Raw genomic sequence first — 8,851 nt, 5'->3', positions numbered from 1 at the left:
CACAAAGAAGACTTTTCAACACTATCTTTTTATTTATTATTATTTTAGAGACAGTGTCTCACTCTGTGTCCCAGGTGGGAATCCAGTGGCACAATCATATAATAGCTCACTACAGCCTCGAACTCATGAGCTCGAGGGATCCTCCCACCTCAGCCTTCCAAAGTGTTGACATTATAGGCATGTGCCACCACACCCAGCTATTTTTTTATTTTATTTTATTTTATTGAGAGGTCTTCATGTGTTGCCCAGGCTGGTCTCAAACTCTTGGCCTCAAGCGATCCTCCTACATCAGCCTCCCAAAGTGCTGGGATAACAAATGTGAGCCACCACACCCGGCCCTCCTTTTTAGTTGAAAATGACCAAAACCTACATAAACTTAAGCCAACAGGAACTTTATCAGATGGAGACTGAGCTATCTCACTGACTCCAAGACAGGCATGGCGTTGGCCTGAGAGAGGCAAGGCGGGAGACAGGCAATCATCCCTCCCTCCTGAGCTCGGCCTCTTTATTCTCTGTCTCAATCCCCAACATCCCTTCTTCCTCTTCCAACACTCCCTTCACCCCCAGTCTACCCTCCCGTCCCACTGGCCCTTACTGTTGTGTATGCATGACCACAGACCCACCAAGTGTGGACCATGGTAATAGCACTTGTGCCCACTTCCAGCTAAAACTCTTTACACTGGATGTCCATTCAGGCACCATGGCCTCTGTCAGACCACCGGTTTCATTTATTTCTACTGACTTCCCTTCAATTTTATCCCCTGGGCCATGAGAACCATCCCAGATATCCAGAGTTTACACCTTTCCTCTGGCCCCAGACCAAAGCCCAATTTCTGTTTCCACAAGCAGTAGTTTGGGTTAGATGTCCACCATGGTCCACACAAAGGTGGCAAGAGGACAAGTTCAAAGAGAATAAACATGGCTTCCTGGAGCCATCCTCTGTGACTGGGTGCAATTCTCAAAGAAAGAGGTATACAGTATTGACAACTACCTGATAAGTAAATGCCTCAATTTGTTTACTATAGAGATATCAATGGATGCCAACTCCAGGTCTAAAATATATGGATCGAGTTCACCCAAGTTCAAAGTAGTGGAAGGTTTTGCAGTGGGAAAAGTTGTCAGAATCAAAATGGAGTCACTTATGTCATCCTTAACAAAATAGAGCCAAGAGGTCATGGAGGTAGGGGGAGGCTCTCAGGCATGATTTGCCTGATAAAAGGAACTATTACAGGAAATTTCATCAAACCACGGTTTGCTACGTGAGTCACACAAGGACAGCTAGCAGCTTGTACAAGAACACTTGCCTGACACACTATCTCCGCTAAAGAACTGACAACAACTGGAGGGTTCCAAGATGGCAGAATAGGAACAGCTCCAGTCTACAGCTCCCAGCGTGAGCAATGCAGAAGACGGGTGATTTCCAACTGAGCTTTGAAGAGAGTACTGGTTCTCCCAGCACAGAGTTTGAGGTCTGAGAACGGACAGACTGCCTCCTCAAGTGGGTCGCTGACACCCGAGTAGCCTAACTGGGAGGCACCTCCCAGTAGGGGCCGACTGACACCTCACACAGCCAGCTGCCCCTCTGAGATGAAGCTTCCAGAAGAATGATCAGGCAATAACATTTGCTGTTCTGCAATATTCGCTGTTTTGCAGCCTCCGCTGGTGATACCCAGGCAAACAGGGTCTGGAGTGGACCTCCAGCAAACTCCAATAGACCTGCAGCTGAGGGTCCTCACTGTTAGAAGGAAAACTAACAAACAGAGAGGACATCAACACCAAAACCCCATCTGTATGTCACCATCATCAAAGACCAAAGGTAGATAAAACCACAAAAATGGGGAAAAACCAGAGCAGAAAAGCTGAAAATTCTAAAAATTAGAGCACCTCTTCTCCTCCAAAGGAACGCAGCTGCTCACCAGCAATGGAACAAAGCTGGACGGAGAATGACTTTGACAAGTTGAGAGAAGAAGGCTTCAGATGATTGGACTTCTCCGAGCTAAAGGAGGATGTTCGAACCCATCACAAAGAAGCTAAAAACCTTGAAAAAAGATTAGATGAATGGCTAACTAGAATAACCAGCATAGAGAAGTCCTTAACTGACCTGATGGAGCTGAAAACCATGGCACGAGAACTGCGTGACGCATGCACAGTAGCCGATTCGATCAACTGGAAGAAAGGGTATCGGTGATTGAAGATCAAATGAATGAAATGAAGCAAGAAGAGAAATTTAGAGAAAAAAGAGTGAAAAGAAACAAAAAAAGCCTCCAAGAAATATGGGACTACGTGAAAAGACCAAATCTACGTCTGATTGGTGTACCTGAAAGTGACGGGGAGAATGGAATCAAGTTGGAAAACACTCTTCAGGATATTATCCAGGAAAACTTCCCCAACCTAGTAGGGCAGGCCAACATCCAAATTCAGGAAATACAGAGAATGCCACAAAGATACTCCTCGAGAAGAGCAACTCCAAGACACATAATTGCCAGATTCACCAAAGTTGAAATGAAGGAAAAAATCTTAAGGGCAGCCAGAGAGAAAGGTCGGGTTACGCACAAAGGGAAGCCCATCAGACTAACAGTGGATCTTTCGGCAAAAACTCTACAAGCCAGAAGAGAGTGGGGGCCAATATTCAACATTCTTAAAGAAAAGAATTTTCAACCCAGAATTTCATATCCAGCCAAACTAAGCTTCATAAGTGAAGGAGAAATAAAATCCTTTACAGACACACAAATGCTAAGAGATTTTGTCACCACTAGACCTACCTTACAAGAGCTCCAGAAGGAAGCACTAAACATGGAAAGGAACAACCAGTACCAGCCACTGCAAAAACATGCCAAATTGTAAAGACCATTGATGCTAGGAAGAAACTGCATCAACTAACGAGCAAAATAATCAGCTAACATCATAATGACAGCATCAAATTCACATATAACAATATTAACCTTAAATATAAATGGGCTAAATGCTCCAATTAAAAGACACAGACTGGCAAATTGGATAAAGAGTCAAGACCCATCAGTGTGCTGTATTCTGGAGACCCATCTCAGGTGCAGATACACATAGGCTCAAAATAAAGGGACGGAGGAAGATCTAAAAAGCAAATGGAAAACAAAAAAAAGCAGGGGTTGCAATCCTAGTCTCTGATAAAACAAACTTTAAACCAACAAAGATCAAAAGAGACAAAGAAGGTCATTACATAATGGTAAAGGGATCAATGCAACAAGAAAAGCTAACTATCCTAAATATATATGCACCCAATACAGGAGCACCCAGATTCATAAAGAGAGTCCTTACAGACCTCCAAAGAGACTTAGACTCCCACACAATAATAATGGGAGACTTTAACACCTCACTGTCAACATTGGACAGATCAACATGACAGAAAGTTAACAAGGATATTCAGGAATTGAACTCAGCTCTGCACCAAGCGGACCTAATAGACATCTACAGAACTCTCCACCCCAAATCAACAGAATATGCATTCTTCTCAGCACCACATTGCACTTATTCCAAAATTGACCACATAGTTGGAAGTAAAGCACTCCTCAGCAGATGTAAAAGAACAGAAATTATAACAAACTGTCTCTCAGACCACAGTGCAATCAAACTAGAACTCAGGATTAAGAAACTCACTCAAAACTGCTCAACTACATGGAAACTGAACAACCTGCTGCTGAACAACTACTGAGTACATAACAAAATGAAGGCAGAAAAAAAGATGTTCTTTGAAACCAATGAGAACAAAGACACAACGTACCAGAATCTCTGGGACACATTTAAAGCAGTGTGTAGAGGGAAATTTATAGCACTAAATGCCCACAAGAGAAAGCAGGAAAGATCTAAAATTGACACCCTAACATCACAATTAAAAGAACTAGAGAAGCAAGAGCAAACACATTCAAAAGCTAGCAGAAGGCAAGAAATAACTAAGATCAGAGCAGAACTGAAGGACATAGAGACACAAAAAACCCTTCAAAAAAAATCAATGAATCCAGGAGCTGATTTTTTGAAAAGATCAACAAAATTGATATACCGATAGCAAGACTAATAAAGAAGAAAAGAGAGAAGAATCAAATAGACACAGTAAAAAAGATAAATGGGATATCACCACCCATCCCACAGAAATACAAACTACCATCAGAGAATACTATAAATACCTCTACACAAATAAACTAGAAAATCTAGAAGAAATGGATAAATTCCTGGACACACACACCTTCCCAAGACTAAACCAGGAAGAAGTTGAATCCCTGAACAGACCAATAACAGGCTCTGAAATTGAGGCAATAATTAATAGCCTACCAACCAAAAAAAGTCCAGGACCAGACGGATTCACAACCAAATTCTACCAGAGGTACAAGGAGGAGCTGGTACCATTCCTTCAGAAACTATTCCGATCAATAGAAAAAGAGAGAATCCTCCCTAACTCATTTTATGAGGCCAGCATCATCCTGATACCAAAGCCTGGCAGAGACACGACAAAAAAAGAGAATTTTAGACCAATATCCCTGATGAATGTCAATGCAAAAATCCTCAATAAAATACTGGCAGACCAAATCCAGCAGCACATCAAAAAGCTTATCCACCATTATCAAGTGGGCTTCATCCCTGGGATGCAAGGCTGGTTCAACATATGCAAATCAATAAACGTAATCCATCATATAAGCAGAACCAAAGACAAAAACCACATGATTATTTCAACAGATACAGAAAAGACCTTCAACAAAATTCAACAGCCCTTCATGCTAAAAACTCTCAATAAACTAGATATTGATGGGACATATCTCAAAATTATAACAGCTATTTATGACAAACCCACAGCCAATATCACACTGAATGGGCAAAAACTGGAAGCATTCTCTTTGAAAACTGGCACAAGACAGGGATGCCCTCTCTCACCACTCCTATTCAACATAGTGTTGGAAGTTCTGGCCACGGCAATCAGGCAGGAGAAAGAAATCAAGGGTATTCAGTGAGGAAAAGAGGAAGTCAGATTGTCCCTGTTTGCAGATGACATGATTGTTTATTTAGAAAACCCCATCGTCTCAACCCAAAATCTCCTTCAGCTGATAAGCAGCTTCAGCAAAGTCTCAGGATACAAAATCAATGTGCAATAATCACAAGCATTCATATACACCAATAACAGACAAAAGAGAGCCAAATTATGAGTGAACTCCCATTCACAATTGCTTCAAAGAGAATAAAATACCTAGGAATCCAACTTACAAGGGACACAAAGGACCTCTTCAAGGAGAACTACAAACCACTGCTCAACGAAGTCAAAGAGGACACAAACAAAGGGAAGAACATTCCATGCTCATGCTCATGGATAGGAAGAATCAATATCGTGAAAATGGCCATACTGCCCGAGGTAATTTATAGATTCAATGCAACCCCCATCAAGCCACCAATGACTTTCTTCACAGAATTGGAACAAAAAAATACTTTAAAATTCATGTGGAACCAAAAAAGAGCCTGCATTGCCAAGACAATCCTAACCCAAAGGAACAAAGCTGGAGGAGTCATGCTACCTGACTTCAAACTATACTACAAGGCTACAGTAATCAAAACAGCATGGTACTGGTACCAAAACAGAGATATAGACCAATGGAACAGAACAGAGCCCTCAAAAATAATACCACACATCTACAACCATCTGATCTTTGACAAACCTGATAAAAACAAGAAATAGGGAAAGGATTCCCTATTTAATAATTGGTGCTGGGAAAACTGGCTAGCCGTATGTAGAAAGCTGAAACTGGATCCCTTCCTTACACCTTATACAAAAATTAATTCAAGATGGATTAAAGACTTAAATGTTAGACCTAAAACCATAAAAACCCTAGAAGAAAACCTAAGCAATACCATTCAGGACATAGACATGGGCAAGGACTTCATGTCTAAAACACAAAAAGCAATGGCAACAAAAGCCAAAATTGACAAACAGGATCTAATTAAACTAAAGAGCTTCTGCACAGCAAAAGAAACTACCATCAGAGTGAACAGACAACCTACAGAATGGGAGAACATTTTTGCAATCTACCCATCTGACAAAGGGCTAATATCCAGAATCTATAAAGAACTTAAAACAAATTTACAAGAAAAAAATCAAACAACCCCATCAAAAAGTGGGCAAAGGATATGAACAGACACTTCTCAAAAGAAGACATTTATGCAGCCAACAGACACATGAAAAAATGCTCATCATCACTGGCCATCAGAGAAAATGCAAATCAAAACCACAATGAGATACCATCTCACACCAGTTAGAATGGCGTTCATTAAAAAGTCAGGAAACAACAGGTGCTGGAGAGGATATGGAGAAATAGGAACAATTTTACACTGTTGGTGGTACTGTAAACTAGTTCAACCATTGTGGAAGACAATGTGGCGATTCCTCAAGGATCTAGAACTAGAACTACCATTTGACCCAGCCATCCCATTACTGGGGATATACCCAAAGGATTATAAATCATGCTGCTATAAAGACACATGCACACGTATGTTTATTGTGGCACTATTCACAATAACAAAGACTTGGAACCAACCCAAATGCCCATCAATGATAGACTGGATTAAGAAAATGTGGCACATTTACACCACGGAATACTATGCAACCATAAAAACAGATGAGTTCATGTCTTTTGTAGGGACATGGATGAAGCTGGAAACCATCATTCTCAGCAAACTATCATAAGGACAGAGAACCAAACACCACATGTTCTCACTCATAGGTGGGAATTGAGCAATGAGAACACTTGGACACAGGAAGGGGAACATCACACACCCAGGCCTGTCGTGGGATGGGGGGAGGGATAGCATTGGGAGATATACCTAATGTAAATGACGAGTTAATGGGTGCAGCACACCAACATGGCACATGTATACATGCATAACAAACCTGCACGTTGTGCACATGTACCCTAGAACTTAAAGTATAATAATAAAAAATAATAATTTTTAAAAAGGAATTTTCTGTAACCCACTAAAAAAAAAAAAAGGAACTGACCACAACTTCTGTCATAAACCCTTGTAACCAATGTTCTGTGTGTTTCAAAACAATCTACATGTACTCTTTTGCCTTTAAAACTTCCCCTTACCTCAGCCTCCCTGGATGTGCCTATGATTTATCATAGCATCTGTGTCCTGCAATTCCCAATTAAACTACATATTTTTAGAGAGCTTCTCTCTGTTATTTGGATTGACAGGAGATAAAGAACATATTAAAATTTAGTGATTACGAATTTTTTTTTTTTTTTTTTAATGGAGTCTGGCTCTGTCACCCAGGCTGGAGTGCTGTGGCGCAATCTTGGCTCTTTGCAACCTCTGCTTCCTGGGCTCAAGCAATCCTCCCACCTCAGCCTCCCGAGTAGCTGGGACCACAGGCACACACCACCATGCCCACCTAATTTTTTGTATTTTTGGTAGATATGGGGTTTCGCCATGTGGCCCAGGTTGGTCTCAAACTCCTGAGCTCAAGTGATCCTCCTGTCCTGGCCTCCCAAAGTATTGGGATTACAGGCGTGAGCCATTGCGCCTGGCCTGGTTAAGTACATTTGACTTTGGAGTCAAACTAGGGATTAAATCCAAATTCTACCACAAACTAGATATTTTAATCTCACAAGAATTACTTGGTGGCTTTATGCCTCAGTTTTCTCACCTATAAGATGGCAAATATAATAGCTGTCTCATTGGGTAGTTGCAGATATTAAACGAAATTATATATCAGGCTACCTAACTAATAGCAAGCATTTAATAAATGGCAACTCTCATTATTATTATTTCATCACCATCAGTATTAGTATGAAGAAGCTATAACAATGTAATAAAATGCAGTGGGTTTGGCACAATACATGTTTCAACCATAACCTTATTTGTGTGTATATACATACAAAATATATAAAATACAGGGCACACATAGGACATCATATGCATATGATATCATCTGTCTAGCTGCCCTGGGATTTTGTTTTCACCTGTGTCTGCAGCAATGGCTTGCTGTCACTTCCATTGTTGTACTGGACTGCTGGTCCTGAATTTAATGAAACAGGGAGTATTTAGCTGCTCTCGCCTTCCCCTTGATGGATTGTTTCTCAGTGATTGATGTTTATCCTTGTGCCTCTTTCCCCCCTTCAAAAAATCAAATACCATCAAAACAGAGAGTCCGTCAGACCCCAGAGACCTGAGGATAAACCATAGTAAGGCAGCATGTGACTGTCCTTCCCCTCCTGCCTAATATGCCACGTTAAGGAAACGGTCAAGGGCAATTTCACTCACCCTTGGAAGGAATCATGGTGGTGAAAACTTCTATGTTCTCATCACTGCAGCTGTTAATCTGATGCATCATTTCAGCCTCCTCTTCCTCAAGTGCCTGGCAACTGGAGGCCTCTGTCTCTGGACCCCTAGTCGTGAGGCATCCTAATCCAGTCTGGCTTGGGGATCATTGTGCATATATCACATATACGATATCACATATATACAGATGATATATATGATATCGTATATACAGATGATATATATGATATCATATATACACATGATATATATGACATATGGAACAGTATATAACCTGTAACCTGTATATGTAGCATAATAGGATTTATAAGATAATAAATATATAGGATAAATATATTAGGATATATAGAGTAATACAAATATATACATATGCTATATATACATATACACATATGTATATATACAAATATATGATACATATACACATACATATATACATATGATAAACATACATATATAATATGTATGATGTATGGGACAGTATATAACCTGTAACCTGTATGTGTAGCACAATAGGGTTTATAATATAATAAATATATCAGGATATATAGGGTAA

The sequence above is a fragment of the Rhinopithecus roxellana genome, chromosome 9 (assembly GCF_007565055.1).
Source record: "Rhinopithecus roxellana isolate Shanxi Qingling chromosome 9, ASM756505v1, whole genome shotgun sequence".
In the NCBI taxonomy this organism is placed as follows: domain Eukaryota; kingdom Metazoa; phylum Chordata; class Mammalia; order Primates; family Cercopithecidae; genus Rhinopithecus; species Rhinopithecus roxellana.
The sequence above is the reverse complement of the archived record's forward strand: the minus strand, read 5'-3'. Positions refer to the sequence as shown.